This window comes from Lissotriton helveticus, chromosome 2_1 (assembly GCF_964261635.1).
Source record: "Lissotriton helveticus chromosome 2_1, aLisHel1.1, whole genome shotgun sequence".
Lineage (NCBI taxonomy): Eukaryota > Metazoa > Chordata > Amphibia > Caudata > Salamandridae > Lissotriton > Lissotriton helveticus.
The window spans coordinates 868,318,258-868,338,944 of record NC_136059.1 but is presented as its reverse complement, the minus strand read 5'-3'; positions in this window follow the sequence as shown (position 1 = coordinate 868,338,944).

Genomic DNA, 20,687 nt, shown 5'->3' with positions numbered 1-20,687 from the left:
GACTGTCTGTTTATTACAGAGACCTGGCTCAAACCTTGGTGCACTCCCGATCTGGTACATGCCCTTCCTATCGGATATGGTATCCAAAGGGTCGACAGAGGAAATGAACAACGAGGGGGGGGAGTGGCCATTATACATAGAGACACACTTGACTGTTCAGTGATAGAACTACATGAACTAAAGGATGCGGAAGGAATGGGCTTCTGTATTAAAATTCACGACAATTTCTCCTTCGCAGGGGCATTGATCTACCGTCCTCCGGGATCATGCACAGGTTTTCTGGGGAGCATTGGAGAGGTACTAAGTCCACTGATTCTTAAATACTCCAATTTTACTATGTTGGGAGACGTAAACATTCATCTTGAGTCCAAAACGGATGCATCCACTATCTCCTTTAGAGAAACCTTGGATGTATTGGGCCTCATTATTCATGACACCCAAGCCACCCATGAGGCTGGGCATACGATAGACTGTATTGCCTCCTATTTAGATATTTTAAAAACAGACCATCTTAAACCCCAGACGTGGACGGATCATGTACTAATACCTTTTGGGTTCCAATTAGAGACTAATAGGAAAAATAAACAGGCAGAAGAACGTAACCTGGTCAGGCAGGATGACTGGAAAGCTATTATGAACCACCCAGAATTAAACACTATGGCTAGAGAATGTAGACCCATGACAGCTGATCCTCCAAATGTAAATACCTTTAGAGCCTGGATGAACGAACTGAAAGGCATGGCTGGACAAGGAAAAAATAAAGCCAGACCCAGGAATAAGAAGAAATCCGCCCCTTGGTTCGATCGAGAACTTAAAAACAAACAGGGGGAGGTGCGCAGAGCTGAACGTAGCTGGCGAAAAAACTACCACAGTATAGAACGCGGTAAATATAAAAAGGTTAAAAGTGCTTACCACGCACTAATCAAACATGCCAAAATGAAGTACTTTTCGTCAACGATCGAAACAGCTAACAATAAACATAAAGCGATTTTTAAAATTGTGAAAGATTTTAATAAACCTAAATGTTTAATGCAGGACATTCCGCCCTCACAAATACTCTGTGACTCTATCGCAGACTTCTTTGAAGGAAAGGTCCAGGGTCTGACGAAAGACTTTGAGGTCCCCACTCAGGATTCAATGAAGGAGGATGACAACATAAGGCAGGATAGAGCCAAGCTCACATTCTTTACTACAATCAGTCTGGAGGAGACTAAGCAAGCCATCCTAGCAACTAAATCAGGATCACCTTTCGACCCGTGCCCCATTAGACTTTTACATCTCATTGCCGAAACGGTCAATGCAGACATAAATGACATCGTCAATAATTCACTGGCTACTGCCAATGTCCCCTCAGAGTGGAAATTGGCAGCAGTGAAACCTCTGCAAAAAAACCAGCTCCCTGATCCAACCATATTATCAAATTTACGTCCCATCTCACTCCTCCCGGCACTGTGTAAAATTACAGAGTCGATAGTTAATAAACAGCTTACCAGCTTCCTGGAAAACAGTGAAGCTTGGCACCCCAACCAAGCAGGTTTTAGGACTCAACATTCCACGGAATCAGCTCTCCTGTTCACTACTGAGTCTATCCGATCTGCCCTAGACCAAGGAAAGAAGGCCGTCCTGATACTTTTAGACCTGTCGGCGGCCTTCGACGCGGTCTCACATGTCATCTTAATAGACCGGCTAATAACATCTGGCATCTCAGGCATAGCCCTGGAGTGGATAAGAAACTTCCTTAGTGACAGGAGACAAGTGGTGACCTTGGGGGACTTCCGTTCCAGCGAGAAATCGCTTTCGACGGGAGTACCTCAGGGTTCTAGCTTGAGCCCGACATTATTTAATGTTTACACCGCGCCTCTGATAAAGTTGGTATCGTCCTTTGGCATAGATGTAATAGCATATGCCGACGATACCCAACTTATCCTGGTAATGGATAAAGACAACCAGATTTGGGAGGAAAAACTCAAATGTTGCCTTACGGCCACCTTTGACTGGATGCGGAGAAACCACCTTAAATGTAATACAGGCAAAACTGAGATCATGCCTATAGGCCCAAAGAATTAATTTATTCCCAGATTATGGTGGCCTGAAAAGGCAGAAATACCGCCTCACACCACCTCCTCAGCACGTAATCTTGGGGTACACTTTGACTCCGACTTATCTTTTAAAAAGCAGGCGTCAAAAGTGGCAGGCACCTGTTTTGGGGTGATAAAGAGTCTCAGGAAATTCTTTGACTTGCTGCCCTTTGTAGCGAGGAAAACCGTCACTGTTGCATTAGTTACTTCACGCATAGATTACTGCAACAGCCTGTATGCTGGAACCAATAAGGCGGTTACTCACAAACTTCAGATGGTCCAGCATGCGGCAGCAAGGCTGGTCCTAAAATGGCCGAGAAAATCCTCAGCATCCAAAGCACTCAATGTTCTACACTGGCTGCCCATAACAAAGAGGGTCCTGTACAAACTATTGATAATTACTTTTCGAGCTGCCCATGACCTTGGCCCTTTATACCTAAGGAAAAACTTTGTTAGATACTGTCCGACCCGAGCACTGCGCTCCTCAAACGCCAACCTATTGATCGTCCCAGGGTTTAGACTTAAATCCCGTGGGGGCAAATCCTTGGCGGTACTAGGCGCAAAAGCCTGGAACGCCCTTCCCCCACCTCCCAGAGCACTGGCCAAGGAATCAGAATTCCGTAAACAACTAAAAACCTGGATTTACAACCTTCCAGACATAGTTGCCAGAGCACTAGTGTGAGTCCGGCCTCGATCAATTTTAAGCAGTAATGGCAACTTTGACATCAGGTTGACCTCTTATTGGCGCCGAGATGCTCCCTGGAGCGATTGTTGCGCGGTATAAATGGGCTATCATATCATATCACATATCATAAATGAGGAGGATGTGTCGCCTTTGCTTGATTACATAGAATCTTGACTTGAAGAGGCAATGGAGGAACTAAATGAGGAGATCAGGGCGGAGGAGCTTGAATAGGCGATAAGGGGAGGGTGGCAAGCGGGGGAAGGCTCCAGGGCCAGATGGCCTTCCTCTCAAGTTATATAAAGCCTTGGCCAGTACTATAATTTCTATTTTAAGGTAACTTTTTAATGTGATATTTTTGACAGATACAGCTCTGCCTGAATTTTGGAAGGAGGCAATTATAACTTTAAAAAAACAAAGCCTGGGAAATTCCCGAAAAAAGTGGATTTGTATAGGCCCATTTCCCTTTTAAACGCCAACTACAAGTTGTTTGCAAAGGTTATGGCGGGGAGGCTAAATGGTTTTATGTCTCAGATGGTGAATGAAGACCAAAAGGGGTTTATAAGAGGAAGAGCGCCAAAAGAGCTGAAACACTCATTGATTGGATCTATAGATATGGCAACTGCCTATGGTCTTCCCCTGGCAGTTATAACATTAGACGCAGACGAAGCGTTTGACTGTGTTAACTGGGCCTATCTGTAGAATGTGGGTAAACATTTTAACTTAGGTTCAAATTTCCGTAGAGTATTGAGAGGTATTCAGGAAGCCAGAGTGTTAGTTAATGGGGCTTTGACTCCGCCAGTGAAGATCATGCGAGGTACTAGGCAGGGGTTTCCCCTTTCTTCTCTTTTGTTTGATCTTTATATTGAGCCATTGCCCAGAAAAATTAGAAGCAGTAGTGATATTGTGCCGTTTGAGTTTAATGGCTGCACAAAGAAAGTTGAGATATACGCAGACGATATTCTAATTTTTGCAACGTACCTTCCGCAAACTTGAGGGTGATGATGGATATAACAACAGTGTTTTGCAAAACGTCAGGGTATGATATTAACAAAGATAAGACAGAAATGATGAGTTGGAATATGCGATTGGGATTGATACTAAGAGTGAAATGAGAAATCTAGGAGTTAAGATCACTCAGAATATTGCGGACCTCACTAAGGTAAATTTTGACCTAGTTAGAAAGGAGGCTTGTGTTAGTTTACGGGGTTGGATGCATCTTCCTTTAACTTTATTTGGCAGAGTGAACTTAGTAAAGATGATCGTGCTTCCAAAACGAACTTTCTTGTTTGAATCACTCCCCTTATCTTTTAGAAAGAAGTGGTTCATTAAATTACAGAGTGATATAAGTTTGTTTATATGGGCATCAAAAGGGCAGCGAATATCATGGCGCAAACTTAGGAGGAGGTTGGTGAAGGGGGGTTTAGCGCTTCCAGATTTTTTGTTTTATTCCTGGGCCTTTTTACTAAAAAATTGTAAAATGCTACTGGACATCCCCTTAGATTCAGAAATAGGTAAGATGTTTAGAGTGATGCTGACAAAGGAAAAGGGAGCTGATGTGGGTTTTATGTACAAATATGCTGATCCGAAATACTTTAATGTCAGGCTTAAAATTCTAAAGGACATGGCAGAAATGTGGTTTAAAGTCAGAAAGGTCTTGAAAATATAACATATTTCAGCTATTGGACCCCGATTTGGGATGCACCAGGCTCTCCAGAATGGACAAAAGACTCATTGGCCTTACCCTTAAAAGAAGCACTTGCTGTCGGATGGTCAGATGGTTTCGTGGGGCTAGTGTGAGCAGGTAGTTGGCCCAACGCTTTCAAGGTTTAAACTCCTCCAGGTTCAAAGTTGGTTCTCGGCAATGGGTGTAATGCTAGGAGACCCTAACGAATTAGAGGAAAAACTTCTGGCTACTGTAGTGTTCAAAAAAGAAATCGCACTATGGTACTGAACGATCTTGGAGATGGAGGATGGCGTGTTTACCTTGCCAGTGGATCTGTGGGGTGGATGCTTGCCAGAGACCAAGCTGGAAGACCAATGGCAAGTATCTATGTCTATGCTTTATAAAACAGTTAAACTTGCATATCTGAGAAAGAACCATCTTTTTACTGTGCATAGGGCGTTCTGGACTCCACAAAGGATTTCTAAATTTGGGTCAGGAAGAGTGGTGGTGTGTCCCAAGTGCGGCAGTCAGAGGGCAGACGACTTACACATGTATGCATACTGTCCGAAGTTACAGCTCTTTTGGGAGGTCGTAAGTAAATGCCTGGCTAGCGCTATAAACCTGCAGATTAAGGTAAGCACTGTTTTGGTTATTTTTGGAAGGCCAATATATTGTTACAAAAGACTATGCAAAATTGGTATTTTATGCTATGCTTTAAGCTCGTGGGGAGATATGTAAATTGTGGGTATCCCCGACACCTACAACAATGGAAGATTGGTTGAAGTCTATGAGCTATGTTGCTAATTTGGATATTGTGGATCAGGGGAAAAGGAAATACGAATTTTGTGTCTAGGGGAACTTTATGAATGGAGGAACTTGAAAACAATGATCGGTCCAATGATTAAGCCTTCTCCTGCCTCTGCTGTTTATAGTCTTCTCTGCGTGAGCAGAAGGACATGGGGAAGGGTATGCAGTCAAAAGAAGGAGAAGGGCCTCTTAGAAAGATGGCAGGGATGCAGTCTTGAGACCCTTCACCTCATTACCCCTGCTACAGCGCACGAGGTTGGATAACCCAAGGTTGGCATCGGTAGAAAGACAAAGGATGGAAACAAGGCAAATGAGGACACTTTTTTTTTTTTTTTTTTTTTTTAAAGGATGCTGTCCAAACATTGATACTACCCAAACAGGAATGTCTTTTCTATGGCATTCTCAAAATTCACCTTGCCCACTTAAATCCTCATTGGGTGCTGAAGCGTGGCTGATCTCGGGAATGGCGATCGTGATCACATTACTCCTGCACTGCACTATCTAAGCCAGCCCCATGTTTGTGGAAGATCTAATTACAAACCTGCTTGTCTGACACATAGACCTTTACAATTTGATGACTCCCACTCTTTGACCAAAAAGCTGAACATCTTGGGAGGCTCTTGTATGGACATCATACTTCTTGAAACCCCTATCCTCAACAAAAAAAGGGACCCTGAATCTGCCATTCTTCGGATGTGCGTTGAAAGTGGGGACCTCCACTTCACCTGCTACCCAATCCATCATCTACCTACCTGCTTTCAAAGGATAACTAAAACCTTTTATCTTCTTCACGGCTTTCCTTCATTCTCTCCCTAGTATCTGCCCTTTGCACTGATATCTGCTGGAGTTTCTTTTATTATAACAGACTAGAATCATCCGCTTGGATTATACTCATGCATAATAGTAGTCTTATTTAAAGTGATTAAGATTACATGTATAGTCAACTTTTTGTAAATAATTATTAACTAATTGTACATTCCCTACAATGCGTAATTGGACCTCTTTTTTACGCGCTTCTTAATGCTATGTTATCCTGCTGTGTGGAGTTTCTTTTAAAAACGCTCTGATTGTCTTTGTCAATCCGCGCGCTATGTAAATCAGAGCGAGTGTGTTTAAAAACTGGCACTCTATACAAAAACGATTTTGACGTTCGCAAAAAATATTATTTGTTCTCAGTGTGGCAGTTGCTGTATGCAAATTTTCAAACGTACTGTTTATTTTCCGGAAACAACCGCCTTGTGATTGCTAATTCTGCTTTAGAAGAAGATGCAGAGCAAAAGGTCGGGGGTCGTTTCTGTTTACAAAATTCTGTATTCTTCCTGTCTGCGGTGAAACAAAATCAGCATTCTGCAGCGCCTAGTAGTCCAGACCTCCCTGCTGGAAATGCTGAATACTGATAAGTCTTAAGAAAGCATAAAAAAACTGCAGGGCGTGCAAGGGTTTTATACATGCAGACCAGGCGAAGCAGCCCATGTCTGTGCGTTTGTGGATGTAATTACAAAACAAAAGACTAAACCGTAAAAGAGAATTAAATGATTTGAAGGTAACGTAGTAAACAAAATTGAATCTGCCCAAGCAGCTGATTACAGAGGGAAGTCAATGATGAAAAACAGCGTTTGCCTTTCGGCCTACCTGTTTTTACTGCAGATAAGTAAAGTGGCAAAGGATACTGTTTAGGTTCGTCTCTGCCCTGCCCCCCTTTCGTGAACTGACACGTTAAAACAGAGTACACGTGATTACATTATATTAAAGGAATATGAGATATTAGGTATATACCACTTCAATACCAAGGTGACTCCCTTTTATTTAACACAAACTTTATTGCATTTTATGGGTATACAATACATTTAGCACACTGTGCCTGTACATTGAGATATTTTACGTTGTAATAGTGAGCTTTGCATGTGAGACATGAACAGGTCCTGGCGTAGAAAAACACTTACTCCAATTAATGCCAACATTACTTTTATCCTCTCCCCACTAACAAAAATGTGTCCCCTGTCTGTAAGCCCGGACGTGAGAAGTATCGTCGTCCATTGTGGAGAAGTGTGGCTCAATGGTTAGAGCGGCAGACCCTGATGCAGAGGTCTAGCCCGGGACCAGGGTTCAATTCCCCGCCTCGGTGGCTCAAAAATTCCACAGACCTGATAATTCTCGCCTCGGTGCCTATTCCAATCATGGAGTCCCACTCTGCAACTCTGGGCAATAGCTTGCTTAATCTCCACAACGGCCCACACAGCGGTAAGGATGCCTGGCCTCCACCTTGGGGGTGCCCAGGAGTGGACACCTCACAGGGAAAGCCAGGATGGGTTCCACAGCGGTATTCGTACAAGCGCCTTGAGACCCTTATGGGTGAGTAGTGCGCTATACAAGTATCAATTTACTTTACAATTTATTTGCATGAGTGTGCGTGACTTCTTGCAATAACCTGTAAAGCAGTAGCAAATTATAGAGGCATGGCAGTTAAATTGGGGGCAAGTTCCGGCATCCAGCATAGATGTAAAAAGGGGTGGTATGTGTGCATTTGCTAATAGTGGGAGAGGGAAGAAAGTAGGGGTTATAGTGTGGGCAATATGTCCCATGATGCACAGTAAGAACATTCATGTCCTTCTGTACCTCATCCTGTGCCTTGAATCCCTCTAGAAGGGTATTCCATTCAAGCGAGATGGCCTTCTTACGTAGACCTCTACACTCCTCTCGACGTAACACCCCGCTTTGTGCCTGTCCCCAGTGTACAGCCTCCTCCCACCACTGAGCCACCTGTGGGGCCCTCAGAGATTTCCAGCATTACATTATCAGTTGCGCCGCCAGTAATAGGGCCAAATCAGTAAAGCCACTTTTGAGCTCTTTGGCCTAGGATGTAGCCCTAACAGTCAGTGTGCTGGTATATCCCTTTGGTCTAGGCTGGTCAATTCCGAATATAGTGCTGAAATCCCTACCCAATAGGCAGCCAAGGAGTTGCATGTCCATAACATATGCACACATTCGGCATCCAATGTGTGACAACAGGGGCATGCCAAGGAGGCCATGGGGAGAATGTTTTTAAGCCTGTGCAGAGTTGAATGTGCTCTATGTAATATGGAGAATTGGATGAATGTAAACTCGAATTCTGAGAGACTTTCTTGGGATATTCCAACAAACAGGGACAGGGACATCAGCATTCCATCCTCAAACAAGGGGCCCACTGTCAGTACCCCTTCACACTCCCAGGGACCCAGACTGCGTGTTGTCAGTGGGCCAAAAGATGTGGGGAGACCACACAGCAGCATATTCGGTGCATATGGCACCACGGAAGCAGTATATCTCCTTGCTATCCTCCAATAGGTGAGAGCTATGTGCAGCAGCATCCCTATCTTTGCCAAGGCCAGACACCCTGCCACTGACAGGGTCAGTGTGATCCCAAAACTGATTTGGAGTTTCAGCGAGTTGTTCGGACGAATGAGATTGCCCTCCAAGATGTCCTGTGTTTCGCGATAGATTTAGAAGCCTAGGTAACGAAACGTGTGTGGCGCCACCTGTATGTGGGGTGTAGGCTCCGTATATGTGGCAACAAAGGAGAACGCACATCATTTATCTGCTTTTATGCGGAGCCCAGGCAGCTCTCCGAACACAGTTAGCAACCGGCCTACCAATCCTAGTTCCCCATGAAGGTTTTTTAAATGTTCTCTGAATGTATACCCTATAATCTATTACGGGGATGCGTTTATGAAGTTTAGCATGGGTATTCCTAGCCCGCTGTAGCTTATCTGTTGCCTCAGTATTCTCGACCACAGACTGTACCAATGGGCCCAGCCTGCACTCTAGTTGTGTGAGCTCCCATATGACCTCTCTTCTACCCCCACCATATCACCAATGGACTCAAACCGCCAGCTTGAAGCCCACCCACTCCACTGGAGGAGAGGAGGCTGCATCCGAATGTTTGGAGAAATATGTATCGATGCAGGTGGCAAGTGTTTATCTAAACATCAGTTCTTCCAGCAATGCTGGCTGCAGACGCCAGGTATGGATCAGGACAGACACTTGGCCTCGTAAAAACATTACTTCCAGGGTATAGTGATCAGATATTGTCTTCCCTAAATAGGTGATGTGTGTAATGCTAGATTGGAGGTGCGAAGAGAAGAGAAATCTATCAAGGATGAAATGTAGTGTATGGGGGTGATCAGAAAGATTACAACCCTGTACCCTCTACCCACTGGTTTAGTGCTTTTGCCAGTCATACTGCGCCTGTGCCGGGCAATGGGGGATGTGAATTTTCCAGAGTCATATCCGGAACTGTGTTCAAATCCCCACCCAGCACCCTCAGATATACTGTCCTCTCAGCTAACACTGATGATAGATGGACCAGGGACACATCTTGCTCTGTGTTGGGCGTGTATATGCACCCAGGCACAATCAGAGCCTCATTTAATTTGCTCTTCAGCAGTATGTTGCATCCCTGTGTGTCAATTCTAGCATCGAAAACTGCAAATGGGACCCCCAGCTTGGAGCCTCGCAAAGTACGATGTATGAACTAGTTGCCCTTTTCAATTCAATTAAATTCTTTTCAATTCAATCTTTATTTCGGTTTAGTTTAAACCATAAAAGATACACAGTAACAAGCAACACACCATAATGATAAAAAATATACGAAAGAATTGTGCCTTTCGCAGGTACCGCTTTAGATCATTTACATAAAGGAAAGGAAAAAAAAGTTCACAATTTAAATACAAAATTCAAAAAACAGAAGAGAATAAAAGAAACCGATCATCTATTCGACAATTTTAAAGTATCATAAATAAATAAAAAAATGCTAGGCATAGTTAAGTTTATAAAAGGCATTTGAGGAATATGTAAATCAAATAACATTGTAAATAACCAAGGACTGCAGGTGACTGTCTATACATCTTTTAAGTACAGCTTCCTGGTAGGAATCTAATCAAAAAGTACAAATGCCTTGAGTGCAACAAATATACCTAACAGGACATTCCTCATAGTCTATAATTGATTTATAAAGTGCAAGGTTAATTGACAACATAATTCCAAATACACATGTACGTAAGGTCACTAACATTTCAAGCCCTTTTCACTTTTCACATAGTTGTGAGCCTCATGAGCAGTAAGATGATTCTCCTGCAAGAATGTAATATGTGCACAGCGCCTATGCAATTGGGCTAACACCCTATGCCTTTTGTACACAGAGCTCTTACCCCACACATTCCAAGTGAGGATATTATAAGCATTTAACTCTATAGGCATTAGATCAGTGAAGACCCCCCACAGTTCACACAATACACACCAAATTGCTCCCATCGGATAAGGTAGGTGACTGATCCCAACATTAAAATTCATTCCCCCAATACCCCGTCCAGCGATGCATTGTCTTTCAACCAAAAAACAGAACAAGCAGTAACATATTAACCATTGAAAACCATGTGCCTTCGCTTAAGGGGCGTGAAAGTCCAAACTCATAGGGTATTTGGTGAGTACATGATAAAGTCATGTGAACTAGTGTGGCCCATGCAGAACGCAACCCCAATAGTACCAGCGAACCAAACATGTACATCGCTAACAGAAAGATAGAGCAATCTATGCAGTAATGCCGTATCCAATAACAGAAACCATACGTTTTGCTAAATAGCCTCACGACAACCCAATAGACCATTCCATGCGGGTCCGGGATGGGTCTTCACGCAAGTCCCAACAAATCGTAGCCAGTAGTTTAAGCACCTGTGTCCTGTCTTAGTACTCATGACTGTCAGCCTAACAGATCATTTGCCATCTGCAGGATGATCCTTGGGAACAAAGCCATGCTGCCATTGGAGTATGTGTTTGAGGCACTGCCCTGTGAGGAGCTGGATGTGGTGGGTGGTTCAGTGGCTCGTAGAGTGGTCGTCCAGCGAATCGCTGCCAGGTGGTCCTCCAAGGCCTGCTGTAGGTAAATGGTAACACCCCTGAGCCGTCACGTGTGGATGTCCTCCGCAGCCCCCTCCAAGTAGATTGCTGTTTCTTGGGCTGGGAGGATGCGGATGGCCTCTGCCTTTGGGATTCCGGCATGTGCTGTTCTAGTCCGTCCCATGCCATTTCTTGAGAATCAAAAACGGTTATTTGCTGATCATGGATCACCTTAAGTTTAGCTGGAAACAACAGTGTGTATGTGAGCTCAGCTGTGCTCAAATGACTTTTAACTTCCTGAAAGGTGGCCCATTTATGCTGGATAATAAGTGTATAGTTCTGGAACAGAGAGATCCTAGCATTGTCCATGAGGATGGGCGCCTTTTCATGTGCAGCTCGCAGGAGTGCATCCCGGTCCTTAAAGCTCAGAAACCTGGCCACAATTACTCACAGCTTCGCTCCGGGTATAGACCTCCTTGTCAGGACTCGGTGTGGTCCCTTGACTACAAATAGTTCAGACAGACCCGTTGGGGCCCCCACTGCTCGAAGATAACTCTCCACAAACTGAATAGCATGGGGACCCTTCGCGCCCTACAGGATACTCATGATCTGGACATTGTTTCTGCGGAACCGTCCTTCTGCATCGTACACGCGGTCTAGAAACTGATCCACTTGTTGATGCAACAGGACACATTTTGCAGCGTGTTCAGAGCAGAGTGGGTCAGTTCAATCATTTTGACCCTGTCAGCCAACTTGCATTGGTCATCCTTAAGAAGGCCCATGTCCAGCATGAGGGTCCCCCACCATTGTTCAATGGCCAATTGGGAGTCAAGGCTTTCCTGTAGTATAACATCAAGCTTATCCAATTGGGGTGTCACTATGGTGAAGGGTATGAAGTCTTCAGGTGTCTGGGCCAGCGAGGACTCCGAGGGTGTAGAGTGGGATCGAGAGAAGGTGGCTACTTTATCACTTTTGGTGCAAGTGCATCCCATGGTTTTGATGATGGGCTGACCGCGGCAACAGCCAGGGGAGGGACGGGGTTCTCCACCTGTCACCCCTCTGTGTGGGAGGCTTTAGGTAGCCTGTCTTCATGGAAAGAGTCCTATTTAAGAGGATGGAATCCCATCACCCACCGAGGTGGCATGCTTCATCATCTTGGATCTCCTCTTAGTTGCAATTCTTAGTGCAACCAAGGAATGCAACCCCTGTGGTGACTCCTTTTTGATTCAGTGCAAGTTGTCTCAATTTTTTCATAAAATCCGACTCCGCTTTTTCTTTAAAAAAATGTTGGAGACAAGACTTTGCCTGCCACTGAATGTACTAACAGCGGCCCTAAACTACGGTCTACTTTCAGTCCCCCAAGCCATCTGGTACCAGACCAAGTACTAACATTTGAAAAGGCAGTCAGACATGACATCTCCACGATGAGCACAGCACAAAATTGCCATTTCCATAATCTTCCGTCACAGTAAACGAAAGCGCTTGACACTCTCATAAAGAATGCCTCAATAATAATCAAACCGGCAGACAAAGGCAGTGCGATAGTCATTATGAACACCTTTGACTATCGCACTGAGTGCCTCAGACAACTAACAGATATTCGGTTTTATCGCCAACTCAGAATTGATCCAACGGACAGATTGATCAAAGAAATCGGCAATCTTGTAGAAAAAGCCAAAACTCAAGGTTGGGTGAATGCACAAGAAGCAAGTTTTCTCACAACTCCACACCCGGTGTTGCCATATTTTTATGCTTTACCGAAGATTCATGAAGCACAAAAGCCACCACCAGGGAGGCCGATCATCTCGGGGACAAACTCTTTATTAGAACCACTATCTACCTTTGTGGATCACTTTTTAAGACCTTTGGTAAAAGAGATGCCAACATATCTTCAGGACACTAAAGACATATTGAAATTGCTTCCTGAGATAGAGTTTGATGTCGCAACTGATTTCCTTGTCTCATTTGATGTTGAATCGTTGTGTACATGTATCCCCAGCATGAGACTCTGGACGCCATAATATTACTCCTGGACAACAGAAAAATGGAAACTATTACACCTGTACACTTCATCATGGAGTGTGCCAGGTTAGCTATGACTGAGAATTTCTTTAAATTCGAAGAAAATATCTATCCACAAACATCGGGGACATCAATGGGGAACATTTTCGCCCCGTCTAGCTAACCTGTATGTCCACCTTTTTGAACAACAGCATATACTTGCTGTTGAGAACCCTTTCCATGAACAAATTGTTGTATAGAAATGTTATATTGATGATATTTTTGTTGTCTGGAGAGGTGACGCCAGCACCATCATCGAATTTCACACCTGGCTGAATATGAGAAATGAATTTCTCAACTTCACGGTGGAGTATAATAAAGACAGCTTGCCTTTCCTGGATCTTCAATCTTTCCGTCCTCCAGAGGTCTGGAAAGTGAACTCTATACCAAACCTATGGCGAGGAACTAATTATTGACATTTGAGAGTTTACACCCCAAGTCCCTAAGCACAAACTTACTGTTTGGACAATTCCTCCATATACGTAGGAATCGTTCCTCGAAAGAAAGCTATGAACATCATGCAAGCGTTCTGTCTCTTAATCTACAGGAGAGGAACTATCCAAGAAACTGATACGTCAATCAAACAAACGCTCATTGAACAACAATCACAAAGCACTACTAGAACCCTCTGTAATGAAACCACCAATGACAAGACTTACCTGTGTCAACACCTTTAGCACCTTGTCCAATCAGATCCAGAAAAGTGTCCGTGAACATTGGCGTATTTTGAATGTGGGAAACGAAACTGTACCGCTACCATTGTTCCCCTTTAAGAGAAGTTCCAATTCACGTGACTGTCTGCTGCACATCAGACCAAGAGTAGAAGTACCAAGGTGACAAGAGACTTAATGGAATTTGCATGCTCTGCAAGGGCATTATCCCTGTGGCACCTGTGCAGTTGTCCACAAACTAGACATACAACAGAAGTGGACATTGGCACTGCTAGACCATGGCGACAGGTAAAGCACAGAAACTGTAATAGCTGAGGTACTGGGTTTTTAAGAACCGGCACAGAACCGGTAACCCAGCGGTGCCAGGGGATCAACACCCAGAGACCTCGGGTTCTCCTGAGTCAGACCTACAGAAACTCGGAGTCTTCCAGGTGAAGTCAAAGATTAGTTTATTGGCTGCAACCAAGGTGACAGGGTCCTCGAAGTACAATTCGAGTATATTCAGGAGACTGCACACTTTCACGAAGTTAGACTTCTCTTCTTATACATAATATTCAGCCTTGGGCAAAATATTCCTTGGATTCGTGGTATTTCATTTATGGTTACTGATTACAAAAGAAAAGCAGAGTCATGATGACATGCACATATTTCACGTCGTGCTGCCCATAACAAATCATCCGGCAAGGCCCAACATTTCATCAGATATCGCTGGACCCCTAATAAAAACGGTCACCTCCCCATCATAAAGCAAGTGAAGAAAAGGAGTGGAGAAAGATGTGAGCGAGATATGGCAGGTGTGCGCGCTGAAATGGTTTTATGGCTGGTTGGGCCTAGATGCTATCTTGCTCGGCCACTGGGAGGGAACTGACCTAACGAGTTCGGCCTGGGGCAATGGTTCTAACTTGTACTGGGGTCAGGAAGAAGTCGATTAAGGAGTATGTGTCCTTGTGGAATCAAATTCAACTGGATTAAGGCCTATGTAAGGGGCAACATGCAGCTAAGGGTTTAGAAGGTAAATGACGATTTCGAGGTGAAATCGTCACTCGAATATGCCGAAAATACATGTACTGATGTACTCGTCATTCTCGGTCTTCTGATACCAAATTCGTCCTATTTCGACGAAGTTTTTATTCTCGGGTCCAGAACTATTATGAATCTAGATTTTTCAGAACCACAGACCCTCCTTTTGCCCTTACATAGGCAATTAATCTATCCTTATGTTAATCTGAGTCCAGATCTATATTCCTAAAGTCATTGAGATGTTGCTGCAACATCATTCTAGTGCTGAGCTCATGTCTTGACACAGGCTTCCTTGCACATGATGTAACACAGAGGCCACATATTGCAGGAGCACACTGTATGCATAGACAGAACAGGAAAAGAATGGCTAAGACCATCCCAATGACCATCAGAATTTTCCATCCCCAGGCAGATATCAGTTCCCAGAACCATCCCATTAACGACCAATCTCCTTTTTCCACATGAATAGATTCGGAAATCTTATGTAGTTTGGAGATGGCCCCGTACACTGTCGGAGCATTATCTGGAATAAAAATGCAACAACTGGACTGGATCAATTTGCATACTCCACCTCGGTCCGCAAGTATTACATCCAAAGCGACCCGGTTCTGAAGGGTCATCAGTCGATCCGACTGGAGCTCAGCAGTCAGGTTACTAAGGGCACCAGCAGTTTCAATCACGGTGGATTCAACTACCCTTGTCAATTGCCTTATGTTTCTGCTGTTAGCCATGGCTCCCCAGAACGGCAGGAAACCCATTGCAAAGTCACCAAATTCTTGACCTGCAGTGTCTTCTTTACTCAAAACACCTCTAACTACCCTTGTCCGATGGTAATCCGCCGCTGCTGTGTAGGTGGGAGGTAACAGGAATGAAACAAAACATGAGCCCAAGAAGTCAGGGGGCAACCATGTATAGGCTCTATCATGGCAGATGAAATAAGTACCCTTAGCGGCTAAAAAGGCAGGGGAAGTCTGAGATCCAAAAACATACGTTTCTGTACAGACACTCTTCCCTAGCTGAGCTCTGGGATTCCTGCCAATACCTTGCAGACACAGGTGACCTTGATGGGGTACGATCCAGATAGGGGATGATCTTTTGGCTTGCTGTTTCTCACTTAATGTAGTGCCATATCCGGTCACATTCCAACCTACATATGCAAGTATCTCATCATCCGGGGTATCCTCGTAAGAAGTTACTTCCTTGATCATGTCAACTATACCCTTGACTAGGGCGCTAGTCTTGAGGTTGTCTTTTACAGAACGTAGGGGTTGGATTTCTCGTGCATATATGAACATTGTCCTATATGCCCATACTGACCCATTGTGACTAAATGGCAGGACCAAATAGGGGATACCTCTATCCGCGGTGTGGGGCATGAGACCGCACACCCAACAGTTGGTTGTGTTCATTACAAGTTGGTGTTGGTGTAATAACTGAACGAAGGAGTTATTAATGAACTCTAATCTCCTATTTGATTCGTGGTCAGGCAAAGGGTGGAAAGAATGAGAGGAAACAGTAGGGGGAGGTATGGGTGATGTAGTGGGCGCAAATGTCACGTGAAAAGAGAATAAAACATAGCTTATCAAAAAGACCATTACGCTAAATAGCATAAGAATACATATTATTATAAAGTTTTTCTTCGTCATTGTTTTCAAAAGTCTCTGCTTAAAGTTCATTTGTTTGGCAGGCCTCTCCACATCAGGAAACTCCATCCTCTCTAAGGTGCTGCCCGCGGCGGTAGGTTGTTTCTGCTAAAGGATGCTTCCGTCAGTCTAGGGCAGCTCCCTTGGACTAACCGGAACCAGCGACCTATCGTCGTCAGCTGCACCCAAAAGTCTTTAATCAACCGCGACCCTAGCAGCGGAACCCGGATGGCGGTTCAAGAAAAACAAAAATAAGCAAGTTACCTAGATGGGAGAATCTGCACTTTCAAAAATAGTATTTGGGAAAAACGCATTTTTTATTAGTCCACAGGTTTTTCTCTCGGGTCATAAAATAAATCACTTTTACTTTAGTCTGTTTTTCTTGGTCGTAAATTGTAGCGTCTTTTCCCGGGTACTGTCTGGTCCAGAAATAGTAGTTCAGGTTCCACAGAGTTCAATTGTTCTGGTGGTGGCACAGTTTCTTGGAAAATGTTCTCACTCTTACAATCACGTTTAGCTTCTTTTACACGTTCATCAGTTGTGCGCTCTGAGTCAGTGCCTCCTTTCCGGACCCATTGGTCATGTGGCAGAGGGAAGGGTATCTTCTTACAATGGATCCCGTGGACCCAATTGGTCTTCCCCTCCACCCTAACAGTCGACCTTGTAGACAGGAGGACGAGGTGAGGCCCGGTCCATCTGGGCTGGTCGTTTCTTGTCCTCTGGAAGTTTCGGACAAGCACCCAGGAACCGGGGTCAATGGAGTGACCCGGTGTCTCAGAGACCGGAGGCAAGGTGTTGTGAACCTGTTGATATAAAACACGCAATTTAGCCGTCAATTCATACAAATAGTCAAGCAAAATGGGGTGTTGCAGCTCGCTAAACTTCGTGGGCCTAGGCACTCCCCATATGTTGGCTGGCCGACCAAAGATTACTTCATAGGGGCTGAGTTTCATTCGTGAATGCACAGTCATTCTGGTGGATAGGAGTGCTAAGGGTAGAGCGTCAGGCCATTTAAGACCTGTGCTCGCTTGGATTTTGGCCAATTTAAGTTTAAGCGTGCCATTGTAACATTCCACTAATCCAGCTGATTGGGGGTGATTTGCAGCGTGGAAGTTCTGTCTAATGCCTAGCCCTTCACACACTCTTTTCATCACACAACCCACAAATTCACTTCCGTTGTCGGACCAGACCATTCTAGGCATTCCGAACCTGGGGAAGAACTCTTTCACAAGGGCTTTCGCTGTGGACAAGGCAGTATTGTCCCTTAGGGGATAGGCTTCTACCCATCTTGAGAAGGCACAAACAACCACGAGCACGTATTTTAAGTTGTTGCACCTCTCCATGTGTATGAAATCTAGCTGCAAAACCTCGAACGGATACGTAGGAGGTGCAAAATGACCAGCTGGAGTTGGGGTTCCCCTACCAGGATTGTGTTTCAGACATACCATGCAATTCTTGACAACATTCTCTGCACACTTGGGAATCCCTGAATTCTTCCACACTGGGGCCAACAACTCGCAAATCCCTTTCGCGCTGATATGGGCCATCCCATGAGCCATTGTAACCACTGCAGGCACATATGCATCGGGTAACAACCATCTCTGTTGCTCTGTCGATTCAATCCAACAACCATTTGCATCCATTCTCCCTGTACTTTCTCTCCACATGCTTAACTCTTTCTCCGTGGCCTCAGTTTGGATGGACTTCACACTTTCTATCGTGTCTTCACATATTCCAACATCACCAGTCCATCTTTCTGGGCTCGCAACATACATTCGGCTCATCACATTCTTTGCAGTGTCCTTAGCAGTTTCATCAGCGAATGCATTTCCACGACCAACATCATCAGTCACTTTCTTGTGTGCACTACATTTCACGATCGCTACTTTCAGGGGCAACGTCAGTGATTCAAGAAGCTCATTCACCAACTGACCATGCTGAATCTTAGCTCCATGCGAAGTCAGGAACCCACGTTCTCTCCACAATCGTCCAAAACTGTGAGCCACTCCAAAAGCATACTGGCTGTCGGTATAGACAGTCACTTTCATTCCTTTAGATAACACACATGCTCTCGTCAGTGCCACGAGTTCAGCGGCTTGAGCTGAACCATGTGGTATTCGCGCAGTTTCAATGATTGTGTGCAAAGTTGTGACAGCATATGCTGTAGTCACGTTACCATTTGGGAGTTTAAAGCAGGAACCATCCACCCACAATGTACCATCACATTCGGCAAGAGGAGTGTCGAATAAATCAACTCTCCCTTTCGTCTCTTCCTCTGTTCTGAGGAAACAATCGTGCTGTTCTGAAGCATCCGATTCCTCTGTAATTGGTAACAATGTGGCTATGTTCAAGGTACTGCACCTTTTTATGTGCACGTGGCTTGCTAGTAGCGTCAATTCATAACTGGACAGTCGAGCACTAGTTAAGTGCTGTGTCTTGGTCCTATTTAACAATGTGTCTACTGCATGCGGGACCATCACGATTAGTGTATTATTCATTACTAGACCTGCAGACTGTCGAATAGAAACAGCTGCTGCTGCTGTGGCCCTTAAACAACTTGGCAATGCTCGTGCTACCGGATCCAGAGTTGACGAAAAATAGGCGCATGGCCGCTGTCTATCTCCGTATAACTGAGTCAGCACAGACAATGCACAGCCCTCCTTCTCGTGGACATATAATGTGAAAGGCTTACTGTAGTTGGGGTTGCCTAACACAGGGGCTGAACATAATGCTGTGCGTAATTCGAGAAAACTTTTCTGACACTCATCAGACCAAGGAATGGGATTGGGTGTATTTGTACACGTTAGTGCCAATAAGGGTTTGGCTAATAACGAAAAATTTGGAATCCACTGTCTACAGTACGATGTGATGCCCAAGAAAGCGCGTACTTCCCTCTGCGTTCTTGGCACATTCAATTTCGCTATTGCCTGGATTCTTTCATGGGTCAGTTTCCTTCCCCCCTTCGATAAGAGATGACCTAAGTAGGTCACTTCTTGTCGGCAATATTGAAGCTTGGAAAGTGACACCTTGTGATGCAGATCACATAGATGACGCAGTAATGTCAACGTGGCCATTTTACATATTTTCTCAGTATCCGCAGCGATGAGCAAATCGTCCACGTACTGTACGAGAGTGGCACCTTTGGGCAAAACCATTGTGTCAAGCTGACATTTCAGAGCTTGACTATATATTGAGGGGCTTTCACAGTAGCCTTGAGGAGCGCGTTTAAAGCGGAAACTGCGACCTCCTAAACTAAAGGAAAAAATATCCCTGCTTTCCTCAGCAATCGGGATACTGAAGAAAGCATTCTTCAGATCAATCACCGAAAACCAGGATGCAGATGCTGGAATCATAGTCAATAATGTTGTAATGTCGGGGACAACTGGGAATTGTGGCACCACTATCTTATTTACTTCCCTAAGATCAATCACGAATCTATACACAGGTGGCTGAGAGGGGTCAGTTCGTTTTAAAACAGGCAGAACAGGACTATTGCAAACATTGCCTCGTGTTTCTTCAATTACGTCTTTTTCAATCAACTCGTAAACAATCGCTAGCAAAGCTTTTTCGCCCTCATTGGATATCCTGTATTGGGGAATTCGTGGCATTTTGACATTCGGCTTCAATGTTACAACATACGGTGGAATTTCTAAAAGACCTACATCATTCGGACCAGTAGCCCAAAGAATATCTGGTAGAAGTGCCAATTCTGCTGGAAGTGTATTTCTCGACAAATACATGGGAGAAACCACTTTCTTACCTAAAGTAAGTTGTACTCCTGAGGGAGAACAGTACAAAGTCGCATACAATCTTCTTAGCAAATCTAATCCTAGCAAATTTTCACCACAACCTGTTGTCAAAATAAGGGGTGCTTCGAATTCACAAGGACCAACAGAAAGAGATAAAGGGTCAGAAATTGGATTTCTAACCGGGGCGCCAGAAAAACCTACGGAAACGTTCATTTCGCCAGACAAAGGTGCGCCGGGGAGTTTGGAGTGCATTATAGAACTCTTTGTAGCACCAGTATCCAACAGAAAAGGTTCTGACACACCCGATGTGATCACCTCAACGTAAGGTCCACTCTGATCTACTGGAACTGAAACAACTCCCTCTCCTTGTCTTAGGCTGTCCTAGCAATCATTACTCTCCCACTGCTCATTTTCTGTGTAATACTCGTCAACGTAGTAT